At 42.6% G+C, this 17,360-nt stretch overlaps 1 protein-coding gene across 3 annotated transcripts in view; it reads left to right on the top strand.

The window, feature by feature from the left end:
• The first annotated feature begins 7,448 nt into the window (after positions 1-7,448).
• The window catches only part of atp8b4 (ATPase phospholipid transporting 8B4), a 258,238-nt gene continuing 248,326 nt past the window's right edge, over positions 7,449-17,360 (top strand). For all 3 annotated transcript variants that reach the window (XM_051920877.1, XM_051920878.1, XM_028822519.2), the window contains exon 1: positions 7,449-7,602. The gene's annotated coding sequence lies outside the window, so the exon portion shown is untranslated. The remainder of the gene's footprint in view (positions 7,603-17,360) is intronic.

The raw sequence follows: 17,360 nt of genomic DNA, 5'->3' as shown, positions 1-17,360 counted from the left end.
GATTGTAAGCTTTATGTTCTGGTGTCACGCAGTTGGCACATTTCAGAGCTGCAGGCATTTTGAAGGTTGTGTGAATTACCTGGAGCTCCATGATTACATTTGAGATGATTATGTAATAATAGTGGCAATTGTAAAAAAAAAAAAAAAACTGTAGGACTTGTTCAGCTCCATTGGTGAAATTGTACAGTTCCTCCTGATAATACTCTGCTTTGGAATTAGAGATTTATAGGCTTATTTCTGTCACATGGACAGAATATCGTTGTGTATCAGCCCGGCTTATGTTTATATTCCTTTTCTGCATCATCTTTGTTTGTTGTAAAGCTTTATTTTTCACGTGTTTTACAGTCATTATATACTTTTTGTGAATACTGCTGTCTATTTATTATCTCTCCATTGTGCTTGTGTATTCTCAAGGGTGGGTTGTGTTTTGTGGCTGGAACACTCTGAGAGGCGGAGCCACACTGATGTCACAACTGAAGGACCGCCCACAGTCTTTATATTATGAGGCTGAGATGTGGATCCTTCAGTGGCTCATTAATGTTTACAGAGTGCTATTTGTGCATTTATTATTATTATTATTTTGTGGGTTCTTAGATTTTTTTTATTCTGTTTTTTGGATTTTTTGATTACTGGATTGTAGATTTGGATTAGGTTGCTTTGGATTACTTGGGATCAACAGTATAGAGTAATGGGGATTGTGGAAGAGAAGTGAAAAAGAGAGTGAAGGCAGGGTGGAAAGGGTGGAGAAGAGTGTCAGGTGTGATTTGTGACAGACGAGTATCAGCAATAGTGAAAGGGAAGGTCTACAGGACGGTAGTGAGACCAGCTATGTTATATGGGCTGGAAACGATGGCACTGACCAGAAAGCAGGAGACAGAGCTGGAGGTAGCAGAGTTAAAGATGCTAAGCTTTGAATTGGGTGTGACGAGGATGGACAGGATTAGACATGAATACATTAGAGGGTCAGTTCAAGTTGGACATATGGGAGATAAAGTCCGAGAGGCGAAATTGTGTTAGTTTGGACATGTGCAGAGGAGAGATACTGGGTATCATGAGAGAAGGGTGCTAAGGATAGAGCTGCCAGGGAAGAGGAAAAGAGGAAGGCCTAAGCGAAGGTTTATGGATGTGGTGGGAGAGGACATGCAGGTGATAGGTGTAACAGAACAAGATGTAGAGGACAGAAAGATAAGGAAGAAGATGATCCGCTGTGGTAACCCATAACGGGAGCAGCCAAAAGAAGAAGAAGACTTGGATTAGGTTGCCTTGTTAGGCAAACCTTTTAGCCTTGAACTTATCTTTGTTCTTCTTGTATTTATTTGAATAAACATCATCATTTATTCATATTTTGGCTTGGACACGTCTCTAAATCCAGAGATTTTCACTGTTCATCTCTCTTGTGGAACATTTATGTACAATTTGTATATTTTGGGACATTTAAATATAAATTTTGCACTTTAATTAATAATTCTTTACATTTATATAGCATTTTTGTCACTACTCAAAGTGCTACCACACAAGGAGGACCCGGACCCATGATCTCCTTACTGCGAGGTGGTAGCACTATCACTACATTACTGATCCTCTGTTTAGGCCTGTGTAGGCCTGACGCCTGTCTGCGGGGATTCATTGTGGGTTGCTTTGTTAGGTAAACCTTTTGTTCTGCTGCATTTTTGCCTCGATATTATATTTGTTCTTCTTTTGTTCATTTTAACAAACATCATCATTAGATATATATAAACAAAAGACCCGTATGTGTATGGAGTAGTCCGCTCTTCTCACATTCAATCATAGTCACTAGATGGCGCTTGCATGCACTTTTAAATTTTTTCAGCGCTTGCATGCACCTCAATTCTCACTACAAAAGACCGGTGTGCAGGAAACACCTCCGCACAACAATGACATTGTGCTAATGACACAGATGAAGAGACATAATGTCAAAACGAAGCAAACGCCGCGGCTCAACATCGTGCAAGTGAAACACATCCGCAACGAAGGGTGAGTCTTGAAGTTTTTACTAAAACATTGTCTATCTGGCGGTAACTTCTTCAGACAACGATTAAAAGGACTCGTATGCCAGATATTTGGCTAAGATGTGGTATCACCAGTGTCTTCTTAATGAAAGCCACTGGGTCAGCAAACACAAGGTGGGTCCACATCCTATGCACTGGGTCATTCTTAAGTGTTAGCTGATGCCTCTCCAAGTTCATGAATGTAATAAAACTGCTAGGGAGTCTTCGGGTTGTTTTTTGTCCCGAAGAGCACACGCAGCTAGTTTATACATATTTTGGATTGGTGAAGTTTCTCAGACCAGGGGTTTTCATGGTTCCCCTTACTGGTGGGGCTTTCTGTGCATTTTGTATATTTTGGGACATTTAAAGATACATTTTGAACTTCTGAAGCTAAACCCCTTCTTGGGCTCGTGTAGGCTGCTGCCTGTCTTTGGTGTTTTTCTGTAGGTTGCCTTTTAAGCAAATCTTTTTTGTCTTTCTATTTTTTTTGTTATTCTTTTATTTCTTTTAGTAAACATCATCATCTGTATCAATAAAATCATAAACTGCTTGTTCACTATTGCAAAAAATTGTTGAACGGATGTTCATGAAATTTTGCAAATGCCTTGCTGTTGGTCTAAAATATACAAGCATAATGGGAAAATGGGTTATATTGAAAGAGGGGCAATTCAAAATGCAGTGATGATTCGGGGGAAGGAGTGCACTAACCTGAAGGAGGTTAACCTGTTAACACTGTCTGGTCTTCCACCGCCTGAATTACTGTTGAATGAAGGATGTATCCAGGAAAGGTAATGTAGTACATCTTCCGCGGATAGCATTACACATCACAGGAGATCTTGATATGCCATTCGTATTAAAACGTTAACAGTTTCCCATTAGAATAGCTTTTACTATGACAATTAACAAATCACAGGGACAAACATTCGAAAAAGTCTTTTTTTATTTAATAGAGATAAAGAAACAAAATTCAGTCACGGGCAGTTATACGTTGCGTTGTCATGATGAAAGTCCAAACACAGAATCATAATTCATTGCGATATTGACGAAAATGTAACTCAAAAAATTGCTTTTACTGAAGTTTTACAGTAAAAGTCAGTCAGTCAGTCAATCAGTCAGTCAGTCATTATCCAACCCGCTATATCCTAACTACAGGGTCACGGGGATCTGCTGGTGCCAATCCCAGCCAACACAGGGCGCAAGGCAGGAAACAAACCCCGGGCAGGGTGCCAGCCCACCACAGTACAGTAAAAGTGTAAGTTTAAAAATTATTTGCGTGTTAATTTCACAGCCAAATAGAATGAAATCATATTATGCAATGAACACCTCTAACGCAACAAGAAACATAATTTTCTTTTAATTTATTACGTTTTGCTCTTTTTTTAATATGGTTCATTACTCTCTGTAATGTAAAATAGTTCTATTATGTATATGTAAAAATCCATCCATCCATTCATTTTCCAACCCGCTGAATCCGAACACAGGGTCACGGGGGTCTGCTGGAGCCAATCCCAGCCAACACAGGGCACAAGGCAGTAAACAATCCTGGGCAGGGTGCCAACCCACCGTATATATTCCCATGAAAATAACAATCTGTTTAAATTGTACAACCACATCCCCATATGTGAGCGGCAGAACTGCAAAGAGGCTAGCGTATAGCACAGGCACAGGGGCTGGTGAGCAAAGCGAGCAGGGGGCTCCGAATAATGCATTATTTGGAGTCTTCCTATGTTCTGTGTCTAAACCATAACCAAATTAGGCAGATGATAGCAACTTCAGAATACTATAAAGATGGATGTAATTAAAACAATAAGAGAAAGTATGATTTGTAGACTTTGGTGCATTGCAATAAAACCAAAACCAACAAATAGAAAAGCACCTCCCAGTAGCTCCTCCTCCTCCTCCCTGATAAGTCAATGAAGATGACAATGCAGAGCAGGAGTGTCGGCTTCATCTCCTCATTCTGCTTCATGGCAAATCAAGAACGGGTTACAATTTGTGGAATTGCCGGTCTTTGTCACTTAGACAGGAGGTAAAACATCTGTATTGTTTTTCGTAGGATAAGATTTCATCAGTAAGAGAAACCACAAACGAATTTAATGCCCTTCAAACCACAGAAGTTTTTCCAGTCCTGCTTATTATTTGAATATGCAGACACCAGAGGGGCTCCGTTCTTCCCTCCACTCTTCAGTCGGAAAGATGGAATTGAATTCCTTTGACTTGTTGAAGCTCGTTACAGAATTTCAACACGTGCACGTGCTCATCTGTTTAGCGTGCAGACTGTACATGTATATGTGCAAAGGTACAGTATGTGTATTCCTTATCTCATCTAATAAGACCACTTTTACTGGTGCAGATCATGGGGAGTATCTGTATATGTAAATATAAGTAATTATATTTATAATTTCTGAACTGGAAAAACATTAAGAAGACCAGAAGTACAAAGTTTCATTCACAAATGACTGACATGCTGGGTCTCTACCCTTTTTTTAATTTTATTTATTTATTTATTTTGGAAGAGTGGCATAGTGGCGCAGTGCTAGTGCTGCTGCTGCCTTGTAATAAGGACACCCAGGATCACGTCCTGGAAACTCCTTGTTTAGAATTTGCATGTTCTGCCCACGTCCTCATGGCTTTTCTCCAGTTTCTTTTCATAGTCCAAAGATGTCCAGGTTAGGTGAACTGGTATTACTAAATCGGCCTGTGTGTATTTATTTATTTATTCACCCTGTTCAGGTGTCATGACTACTGTGATAGGCTTCATCTGCCCAGCAGCCTTGCCCTGAATAAGTGGATTGTTTTCTTTATGTAGGTGTATGCAATCTGTCACTAACTCAGCTGTATACGGTACATATGTACTGTATATGTGTTTGTAGATGTTGTGACCACTAGGGGTCATTGCAGCACCTCAAACCTCAGACACAACCGCCATGGCACAAGTCCTGATACAACATCCATCCACCATTATCCAACCCGCTATATCCTAACTACAGGGTCATGGGGTTCTGCTGGAGCCAATCCCAGCCAACACAGGGCGCAAGGCAGGAAACAAACCCCGGACAGGATGCCAGCCCACCACAGGGCACGCATACACACACCAAGCACACACTAGCGACAATTTAGAATTGCCAATGCGCCTAACCTGCATGTCTTTGGACTGTGGGTGGCAACCGAAGTACCTGGAGGAAAACCACGCAGACAGGGGGAGAACATGCAAACTCCATGCAAGGAGGATCCGGGAAGCGAACCCAGGTCTCCTTACTGTGAGGCCTGATAAAGATTTATTTTTACAAATACCTTTTTAATAAACACAATCACAATGCAATCCTTCTCCTTCTCTTTTCCTCTCTCCTTCCATTCTTCCGGACAAGCTTTGTCCTTCTTCCACCCAACACCAACTCGCCTAGATGAGGTTGAGCGGCTTCTTTTATGTTGGACCTGAGGGTATTTCCAGTGCTAGGGCATAACCTGATGGAAGCATTTCCAGGTTCAAACTGAAGTCTTAAAAAGTAGGGATGATGGATCCCTGCAGCACCCCTTGGTGGCACCCACAGAACCCAAGGCTGCATTACGGGACTTCAGTACCCAATGTGTCCTGCGGGTGTCCACACAGGTAGTGTCGCCCAAGGAGGCTGCCACCTAGCATGTTGGGAGGAGCATGTAGTCTAACCAGGATGTCTCCCCATGTCCTTTCACTATACTGGCCTCCCATCTGGGCCAGGAATTGCCCTTCATCCCAGTTGGGGTGCCAGTCCATGCTCTAGGACACTTACCATGTATATATCATAGGAGTAGTTTGATGTTGGCAGTGGGGGTTTTGGGTTTCAGCTCCCTTCTCTAAATATAGTAATTGCACTAATTATGATTTGTGTACTAAAATTAATATGTGCATATGTATGTATATAAATGTATATATGAAGGTATACAGTATAGTACATACATTTGTACATGTGAATGTAAATATACCTGTATATGTAGAATAATGTACATCTATTACATTTTTTTCTTCATCTATTAATCTGTCCACTTCCTGTCACGCTTAAGCCAAAAATGTTGCAGTGCACAGAACCTTTCCCGGCATGATTAGGCGCAAGGCAGGATCCGATCCTGAAATTTGGGGCAGATAATCATAGGACACACTAACTGAGACACACACGCACACACATACTCTTTTAATACAGAACTTCTATCATTCACAGCTTCAAAGCGCTTAGCACCATCCTATCTAATGTGGCCGCTCTGTAAGTGCTGGGCGCCGCGGCCTTTCCGGGCATCATTGACCGCAAGACAAGAATCCATCCTCATTGGGAGGCCACATCATCATAAGGCACACTAACTGAGACTCTGTGTCTCTTTCTCACACACACACACAGTTCGGTTTGGATTGCCACAGTCTGTTTATATTGCACTTCTTTAATTCACAACCTCGGATCGCTCAGCGTATCCCTCTCCTGTGTTCGCGCTGTACGTAATGGGCGCTGTGACCTATTCAGGCAACATTCAGCGCAAGGCAGGAATCAATTCAGAACAGAAGACACAATCATTGAGACGCTTACACGCCCACCCACACACACAGTTCCGTCCTTTCCTTTTATGTGGCGAGTTCTTTCTGTCTCAGCCTCGCAGCGCTTAGCACCGGCCTTGTCTAACGTACTGTATTTGCTCTGCCGGTGTTTGGCGCTGCAGCTTTTCCCAGGATCAATAGGTGCATAGAAGAAACAATCTCGATCATCCCAAGATACGGTCACCAGGACCCTCACACACTGTTCGGTCTCTTCATTTTGCGCTTCTTTTATTCACAACATTTGCCTGATGTGTTCGCTCATTACTTGCTGCAGGCGCCGCAGCCTTTTTCGGCATCATTAGGCTCAAGGCAGGAATCAATCCTTAGCGGGAGGCCACATCTGTAGAAGTCTCAGTCACCGAGACACACACGCACATACACACTCTTCAGTCTCTCTTTATATTGCGCTGCTTTCCTTCACGACTTCACGACTGCCCGATGTTGTCTGCGCTGTACGTGCTGCAGGTCAATCACTTATCGCGCGTCATTTCACTCCACCGATTCCTTTAAAGTTGCCAAAGTGTGAAACAAAAGGTTAGAAAAACATCGAACGGCCCTGAAAGACATCATTGCATACTACAATAACTGACTTACAGTAATTCAAACGACCAATTTGGTAGCAGGGAGAGAAGTTAAAGTTCAATTATAATTCGTTCTGTTTAGTGCAGTTGCACGGTTGTGCGTTTTTTTTTCCATTGGAACTTTTTGTGTGTGTGCGCGCGCGTGAAAGTACGCGTGCAGAGCGCTGCATGGTTTTGCAAGGCTGCGGTCTTGGAGTGAAATAACGACATTTGTGGAGGACGGCTAGTGAAATCGAGAGCGAGACGGAGAGAGAGAGGGAGGGAGGGAGGGAGGAAGGCAGCGAACGAGCGAGGTAGGAAGGGAGTGAGTGAGAGAGTGTGGAGGAGAGGGAGATCCTGCTCAACGGTAATCGCTATGTTTTCCATTGTGTGATATCACTCAATACTCCACCCTGAGCGTATGTCGTAGTGGAATGGAGCAGATCAGGCGAATGGACGCCGTTTTATTGCGGTAAGTAGAGCCGTTTACAGTTAGAAACGATTCTGGCATTTTATATATATTTTTTGGTGTGTGTGAGTGTGTGTGCGCGCGATCCGTCTCCTCAGCGCCGCCGCGGCTTCACTCCGCATCCCGAGACAGAGCCCTCCAAATCCTGCGCCGATCGCAGCGGGTGCGGGGCGAGTGTTGATAATGAGGTTGTGCCAGTGCTCGGTTTTTATTTATTGTTTGAGAGGAGCGTATGCTCGCACATGCACAGTTGGCATCATGTCTGTCATCTCCATGTTATAACGATTAAAAAAAAAACAAAGACAAGCAGTCCGCCGGCAGAGCGAGAAAAGATACGGGCAACAAGACGACACTTTTTTATACTGATCGGAATTTATGGGCTTCCTGCTCCCCGTGCTGGTTGAACCCCAGACTGAAGGAAAAGGTCCACGGGGCATCAACGGGCAAAAGTTAGTTAGTGAGTAGCTATTTGTTTATTTAATCTTTTAACAGACTTTAGTTGAGATGTAAAATAATTTATATAATAATCCTAAAGTGGACTAGGGAATGGATACCCTGATTCAGCTCCCATGCCCCATTAGAATGGAGAAGTAGATAGATAGATAGATAGATAGATACTTTATTAATCCCAGGGGGAAATTCACAGTGGCTAGAAGTTAAGGATTTCATATGCCTGCAGTGATTTTAAAATGTCCAGCTCATGCAGTTCGGACGGCCGCCTCTTTAGTCCTCTTTAACTATAAACCAGAAGAGGGACAAGGGACAGCGACAGCGTACAAAGCCGTGTCAAAACATTCAGCTTCGGGCATCTTCTCACATGTTTTTGTGTCAAACTTTGAATTTGAAATGAGTCATTTTCCTTCAGGGCACTACAAGGCTCTCCACAGCGTAATAGAAAATGTTAACGATTGTCAACAATTTCGAGCAAATGACAAGTCCATTGTAGGATTTTTAACGATTGGCGATTACTGTGTAAAACTATTTAAGGAGTTACGCCGTGTGTTGAAGGACCCAACATGTATGATAAAGATATGGATCTCAGAATTGTTACCAGTAGGAGCCACTTATGTCGACCTCGAAAAACGCCAAACCTCAGCCTGTGTGAATCTCAAGATTGTGACCAGTAGGGGGCACTTCAGAGCACAACCTTAGACGCAGACGGGAGTCGTGGGTTCAGAAGACGTTTTATTTTCAGAGCCACGTGGATTCCAAGATGGAGGCACACTAGAGGAGCACAGCTACTTAGCAATTACCGGAGGAACAGCCCAAAACCCAAAACCTCTCCCCACTATTAACATTTACTTATTTAGCTGACGCTTTTATCCACGGCGACTTACAAAATTTGAGTTTCAGCTGGTGACATTGGTTTTGCTTTTCCAAACTGGAGCAACATCACACAGTGTCTGCCCCATCTGCTAATCCTGCATCCCAGTCGATGGCAGAGTGTAGCACCCATCGTGGTCAGAGTGCTGATCCATCCCAGCTCTCCATACATTTAACAGTAAAGCATTCCCTTCCATCCCAGCCTGTGTCTGTCACAAGGTGAAAGTAGGACGTCACCGATAGAGACTTTCATAATGAACACCGGAGAGCGCTCTGAGCAAGTCTGATTATGCAGAAGAAGCCCAGTGTGACGGGCGTCCACAGCCATTATCGGGCTGGGACACCAGCTGGATGGAAGGACAGCGGTAAAGAGCATCTGCGAGGCACTACCTCCCCCGGGACTTTAGAGGGCAGCCCTCCTGAGTGGCTGTGGCACCATGGATTCCTGCAGGGCATGCTGGGAGTTGGAGTTTGGCACAGCCCTGTTGGGGTCCGTGGGTAGCCACCAGGGGGAGCTGCAGAGCCCTGCTTTGGGCTTTCACCCTGATTAATGAGCCACCTGGAACACTCCCTGGGTCTGCTTAAAAGGAGCCCCCTCACTCCATTCAGGGAGGAAGAGGACGAAGTTTGCCGTCAGAGGAGTGGAGGCAGAGAAGAAGAAAGAGAAAAGGCTATTGGGTGCTTTATGTACTGTGCTGTGGGGAGCAGAGAAAGAGGGCTTCTCCACGTGAATAAAACGTGGGCTGTGCAGCAACTTTGTGTCTCTGCCTATCTGTGTCGGGGGCTGTCGGGTGGCTGTACGCCCCCCCGGTGAGTTCACAACAGGACTGGGGAATGAAGGGTACCAAATCATTTTAACAATCCATTAGAGCTTAATGTGGGGGAAATTATCTGAAAGTCCCACCGTGCTACCTACACCCTTAAAGATGAAGGTGGCACCATTGGGGAACCAGTTTTGGTTCCCAAAAGAACCATCCAAATGAAGCTTCCTGAAAGAACCTTTATGTATTTAGATCCATAGTGGGCTCCATTTGTGAAATCCCAATGGGTCTGCATCCACTAACAGGTTTTGTTGATCTTCAGTATCCTGCTAGCTAGCTAGCCAACTCTCCATTAAAGCTTTCTGTCTTGTCCAAATATTAGGAAACATTTTAAAGTCCAAAGAACTAGTTTCATATGCGGAGAAGCCTTCCCAGAATGCAATTGTTCTTTGTAAAGCAATGGCTCTGCTGATTACCACGCAGTCCAGTTAAGTGCCATTACAGAACCAGGTCTTTTTAAGAGTGTACATTTGGATTTGTTTAGGAAGCTACAGCGACTCTGCATGAATATTACCTGAGGCAATGGCTGCAATTAAAGTTGGGCCAAAGCATCCATCCATCCATCCATCCATCTATTTTCCAACCCGCTGAATCCGAACACAGGGTCACGGGGGTCTGCTGGAGCCAATCCCAGCCAACACAGGGCACAAGGCAGGGAACCAATCCTGGGCAGGGTGCCAACCCACCGCAGGACACACACAAACACACCCACACACCAAGCACACATTAGGGCCAATTTAGAGTCACCAGTCCACCTAACCTGCATGTCTTTGGACTGTGGGAGGAAACCCACGCAGACACGGGGAGAACACGCAAACTCCACGCAGGGAGGACCTGGGAAGCGAACCCGGGTCTCCTAACTGCGAGGCAGCAGTGCTACCACTACGCCACCGTGCCGCCCTGGGCCAAAGCAGTCCTCAAAAAAAAATAAAAAAATAAAGCCGAGGTAGAAGAAAGAAGGCCACATCCTTTTAACGTCACATTTTGAGGCTTGTCAACTCTCAATGTGTGACAGAACATTTTTTTAAATGAACTGAAGACTATCCTATATTTTAGGATGTGGTGCAATCAAAGAGTACACACAAAGCAGGTCACACCATTGTGATTGGTGGCAGCTGCAGGAAGAATGGTTGATGGAACGGTCAATGGGACACGATACAGAGAAACGTTGGAGAAAATGAAAAAAATATCTTTTACGCTGTTAAAAATAAAGGTGCCAAAGCAATGTGGTTCTTCAGAGTGCTGCCAGAGAGGAACCATTTTTGGTTCACAAAAGAACCCCCCACATGAAGGTTCCAGAAAGAATTTTATTTAGATCCATAACCGGTTCCAGGAATAGATGATTACATATTTGTGGAACACCAGTGGGCTCTTGCTGCATACCCTAACACAGGCTAAGGTCAGGTGTTCTTGATCTGTTAGTGTCCTGCTAGGTAGCCTTCAATAACTAAAGATTTCTGTTTTTTTCACATATTAGGAGCATTTTTAACGACCATGCAGTGTGAAAAGCACCCTTCACATTATAAGATGGTTCCTTGTTGACCAAGAGTTCTGTAAGGAAGCGCACAATCCAGGACCGTGCAGCATTTTTAAGAGTGTGGGCAGCAAAACAGACTCGTTACTACAGACTAATGGTCCAAAGTAGACCACCAGAGTGACACAATAGTGGCTTAAGATGAACAAAACAGAGGCCATCCACCCTCGTGACCCTTAAACTAACTGGAAATCATCATTGCTGCCCATCATGGGTGCCCAACTAACTTAATACAGGCAAGGGAACGTTGTAAAGAGGAAGTGGCCGATGTTCACGATGTGCAAAGTTTCCTGAAATTTCTACCAAGGAAAAAAAAAAAAAGTACTGGTGGTTATAACTGCTAGAAGGGGGTCCGGCAGAGATAGATCTGAGCCTGGAGTGATTACTTCATCAATGGTGACATTTCAGGTTTTGAAATTCTACTTCATTGTTTTAGTTTTATATTAAAGGGAGCCTAAGCAGAGAATAAAATCCAAACGTGTGCCGTGGAAATTTTTAAGTTTTGGGGGATTGAAATGTTTTTCAGGTCCTGCTGAGTGTTTAACAATATAGATATGAGTACGTTATTTAGTAGCAGTAGTAGTGCGGTCAACTGTAAATAGTAAACTTCCATGTCCAACCAACATATCATGGACCTCCATACCTGACTGCACACTTACTGAAGGATATTGAAAAAATAAGCACTTGGTGCGGGGCGAAACGGGGGGGGCTCACTTAGTACGGTCATAAACTGTCATGTATCTGAACCAAAGTGTGGCTCTGGGTGCCACTCGGTTCAATTCAGGTTATTCTTATAAAGCACAAGTCCACTTCAGACACTCCAGCCATGTGTCTCGGGGACAATGGCGGTCACAATAAAACACTACACTTGGTAGACAGTGAGGGGACATTGGTTTTATTCATTCCCTCCATCCATCCATCCATTTTCCAACCCACTGAATCCGAACACAGGGTCATGGGGGTCTGCTTTAGCCAATCCCAGCCAACATAGGGCACAAGGCAGGAACCAATCTCGGGCAGTGTGCCAACCCACCGCAGTATTCATTCCCTTACCTTCAATATTTTATGTCCTAGAGGAAGTGCCCACCATTGCCCATTTTTTATATTTGTACTAGGGGGATCCCCCTGCTCGCTTTGCTTGCCAACACTAGGCCTGTACTACGTGCCAGTCACTTTGTGTCTCTGCCACTCGTGTTGTGAAGAGGGGGGCTGAACGAACCTCAAGGAGACGTGGTCGCTCCTCTGAAACCCCCACTTAAACGGTGATACAATGGGAAACAAATACAGGTTTTATTTTTTACCTCCTATTTACTCGATCAGCTGCTGCTGCTGCCGTGCCGCGTGATCTGCATCTCGCACGGTGCTTCGAACATTTAAAAGCCTGTACAGCAGCTGTCCTACTCTTTGTCTTTTATTTCCGGCCCCGGGCCCGGTTAAATCTGTTGGCACAAAGTCTTGTCTCGTGGGATGTAAGTTCTTGATATTTTTTAGTTTATAATTTAAAAACAGAATCTGAAAATCTAACAACATCACATTAAAGTTAGTTAAATTCTGAAAAGAATGATACCAAATATATATATGTAGGTTTAAAAATAAGCCCGTTTTAAAGCGTGACGAAAAAAGTGACATAAAAACGTCACATAAAATCGTTGCACTTTTAGGCTTAGGATCTTATATATATATTGAGTAGATAATGGGTTAAGGTAAGAGAGCAAATCCTTCTGTGTTTGTTTTCAAATGTTGACCCTTTTGTCATTGCTGACTGTCCCATCTGTTACCTCCATGAGCTCCCGATCAGTTTCTGCCACCCCAAGAGTCAAGAGTTTCTTCTTGTTCTGTTTGATTGAATTCCATAATTGTGGTAACTCCTTGTTGGATTGAAGTATGAATGCTGCTACTTCAGATTTCCTGGTTTACTACTGTGGTGTCATGAGGAAATGTTCAATTCTCACGTTCATAAACTGGATAGCTTGTTGAATAATTAAATCACAGACACGGTACATAAGTCGATAAAACTAACAGTTTTGGTGTTGTTACCGCTATTGAGCTCCTATTCTTGATGAAACCTGTGAGACTCCATATATTCTGTGTGTTATGTTGGGTTAACCTTAATACTCTTGCAGAATGTCGTGAACATCCACTCGGCTCTTTTGGATTAATGAGAGTTATCTGTGGTGTTGGGCTCTCATTACAACTCCCTCCCTCCCTCACTTGTTGTTGTCTTCTTCTTGAAGGATCATCAGTTTTTGCATTTCTTCATGACAGATTTAAGTGGATATTCAGTGACTTGGCTATTTTCTTGTCTCCATCCCCTGTTTTGTGCTTCTCACACAGTTACTCTGAGTATGCCTTTGTCTTCAGTGTGTAGGTCAGGCCACCATACTGACTCCCCACCTTCCAGATGAGGGGCATTTAGACAACAATCAATGGAAATCCCAGACGGGTGACCTCCATTAAAGGAATTCTGTGACTTCTAAAACAAATGGGCTGCACCAGTGATATTTCTCTATCTACAGTCAGGTCCATAATTATTTGGACAGTGACAACATTTTTTCTTAATTTTGGCTCTTTGTGTCACCAAAAGGATTTGACATAAAGCAGTCATGATGTGATTGAAGTGTAGACTTGTTTAGAAATGACAGCCATTTTTATAAGTCTCAAAAGTATTTGGACAAACTAACATAATAAAGTGCTGTGGATGCATCTTTATACTGAATAGAGTGATCTATCTATCTATCTATCTATCTATCTATCTATCTATCTATCTATCTATCTATCTATCTATCTATCTATCTATCTATCTATCTATCTATCTATCTATATTTATACTGTGTATAGTATCTTTTCTTTCTATCTCTCTATCTGTCTGTCTATATTTATACTGTGTATAGTGCTCTTTCTTTCTTTCTTTCTTTCTTTCTTTCTTTCTTTCTTTCTTTCTTTCTTTCTTTCTTTCTTTCTTTCTTTCTTTCTTTCTTTCTACTGTAAATAGTGCCTTTTATTTCTACCTCTGCATGTCTATATTTATACTTAGATAGATAGATTATATAGTGCCATATCTATCTATCTATCTATCTATCTATCTATCTATCTATCTATCTATCTATCTATCTATCTATCTATCTATCTATCTATCTACGGTGTATAGTGCCTTTTATTTCTACCTCTGCATGTCTATATTTATACTTAGATAGATAGATTATATAGTGCCATATCTATCTATCTATCTATCTATCTATCTATCTATCTATCTATCTATCTATCTATCTATCTATCTATCTATCTATCTATCTATCTATCTATCTATCTATCTATCTATCTATCTATCTATCTATCTATCTATCTATCTACAGTGTATAGTGCCTTTTATTTCTATCTCTCTATCTATCTATAAACATACAAATCCCCAGACATTAGTAAAAAGGAGAGATCATATCAAGAATGGTCAAGTAATTATCGTCTTTAATCGTGTCAGCATAACACATCGAAAACAGCCTTGACAGAATGCATTAGTCTTCCGCTTCTTGGAGAAAAAAGTGCAATTTCCAGTAATCTGTTACCCTGGTATTTTCCTAAATATACACTAGTCTGTTTGGATGTTATTATGAAATTGCCAACATTTAGCTCCAGCGGCTGTTGAGTAATGCTCATATCCTGTTAGAACAGGTCAGAGGTATGCTGCAATAAAACTTTTATGAAATCCACAAAAAATGCTGAAGTGAGAAGTGAAATACTGAGCTCATACATAGTAGGTGGTGATTTTTACTACCACTCTAATCAGTACTATACAATATTGTAGTTTAGTGGATTTATGTGAAGTATATCCCATTTCTGTACTGGTGTCGATTTGCAGTGTCCTTTGAGTTCCACTGCTCTACTCCTGGTGAAGTGGTCTTTGGCATCATCTTTTGACTGACAGACCACTGTGGGTTCTGTTAACTGCAATGCTTTATTGTCTCCAGGAATTAGAATGTGCACCTTGTTAGCTGTTTTGGATGATTATTCCTGCTTTTTTCGACATCTAGAGACCCATTGCTTTATCTGTGGACATTTCTGAATGGGCGTTCATTCCCTTCTGTAATCCTTCAGACAGGGTGACTGTCTTAGCCATACCATGTTAAGGAAGCTTTTGAATGAATGTCTCACAAGGGACATGAAGTTGCTAACTTTATTTTTAATTTTTTTTTCTTATTTGAATTCTGCTGTTATAAATTATACAGCTTAGATTAATCTTGGGCACGGTGGCGCAGTGGGTAGCGCTGTTGCCTCGCAGTTGGGAGACCTGGGTTCGCTTCCCGGGTCCTCCTTGTGTGGAGTTTGCATGTTCTCCCCGTGTCTGTGTGGGTTTCCTCCGGGCGCTCCGGTTTCCTCCCACAGTCCAAAGACATGCAGGTTAGGTGGATTGGCGATTCTAAATTGGCCCTAGTGTGTGCTTGGTGTCTGGTTGTGTTTGTGTGTGTCCTGTGGTGGGTTGGCACCCTGCCCGGGATTGGTTCCTGCCTTGTGCCCTGTGTTGGCTAGGATTGGCTCCAGCATACCCCTGTGACCCTGTGTTCGGATTCAGCGGGTTGGAAAATGGATGGATGATTAATCTTATATCATTGTGTAAAGAATTTTGTGACACTGAATACCTTTAAGATGGTATAAATATGCTATAAATATAAAGGTTGCTTCCTTCCTTGAATTTACCGTCAAAACTCTTATCTTAGACTAAAAATATTGTCATATCTTTTAGGATTGCACAAGAGTGAAGATCTAATAAGGGCAGGGATTAGACGTTTTTGGATCATAAGAGATGTACACACAAATGAGAATGATTATGCTTCAGCATGAACGGAGACAAATGAGCCTCGGGCCTTTAGTCGGAGGCCCACATTTTGCAGCTCCACCTTTACCTTTATTTTTGTGGAAGGCGATTGTTGTGTTGTGGTTAAGATGTCAAGACGACTCCACCAGACCACAGGTCCACGTCCTCCTCCCCTGTGTGACCTAGATCAGGCAGGCCTCCACTTTCCATCTAACAATGTAGCTGTTCAACAATAGCTTTTAGGACAGCATTTTTATAGGTGCATTAAAAAGATGAAGCAATATATGCCTACTACTGTTTGTAAAGTAAATGTATGTATGTATACTTGATTTTTCTAAACCAAAAATTAATTTTATCATTGAGTTCCTTGGCCCCTAAAACCCCCAAGATGCTATTTGAACAATTCTTTTAGAAGCTTGTAAATACTGATCATCTATTCATCCATCCATCTATTTTCTGCCACCTATCCCTTTGCCACATCCCTTTTCCAGGTCTCCTTCACCAGTGTGTCCTCAGTCTGCCCTGGGGTCTTCTCCTGGCTGGACGTACCAGAGACACCTCCACAGGGTGGCTTCCAGGGGATTCCCAAACTGGAGCAACGAATTTACGTTGAGCTTCTCCCAAATGTCTGTGCTCCTCACCCTATCTCTAACCCTAACCCAGACTCTTTGTGAAGGAGGCTCATTTCTGCCACTTGTATCCACGACTGAACTCTTTTAGTCACCAATACTGGAGGAAATACTGAAAAATATTGAATGAAAATTAGAAATAATATCCAAATCATGAAGGCTTCTGTTGTCATTCATTGAATTAATTTCCATTAGTGACTTCCATTACAGCAGACTGTGCTCCTTTGCCCCGTTTCTGTTCTGGATTGAAGCCCACAAGAGCTTTTCAGTGCTGCCTTCTGGTGGAACACACCATTACTGGTGCACTAAACCAAAAGCCATGTCCATGCCCTCAATTATTTCCAGTTGGCGTGGGTTATCAGTATTCAGCATGCCAACGTTGCTCTCATTAAACTTCTTTCCAACGTAGTTGTGCACATGAACTTAAGACCAGACACTGGTGTTAACATTCCAGGTCCATATAGTGCAATAAAATGGAATGACACAAAAAAGCCTTGAACACGCTAACTAAAATGGAATTAATAATTGGTGGAGAAGTCTTTGTTTGCAATGACCGCTGGGAGACTCTTCCCGTACAAAGAAATGAATCTCCCACTGTACTCAGGTGGGATTTTGACCCATTCTTCTAAACGGACAGCCTTTAATTT

The sequence above is a fragment of the Erpetoichthys calabaricus genome, chromosome 17 (assembly GCF_900747795.2).
Source record: "Erpetoichthys calabaricus chromosome 17, fErpCal1.3, whole genome shotgun sequence".
In the NCBI taxonomy this organism is placed as follows: Eukaryota; Metazoa; Chordata; class Cladistia; order Polypteriformes; family Polypteridae; genus Erpetoichthys; species Erpetoichthys calabaricus.
The sequence above is the reverse complement of the archived record's forward strand: the minus strand, read 5'-3'. Positions and strand labels throughout refer to the sequence as shown.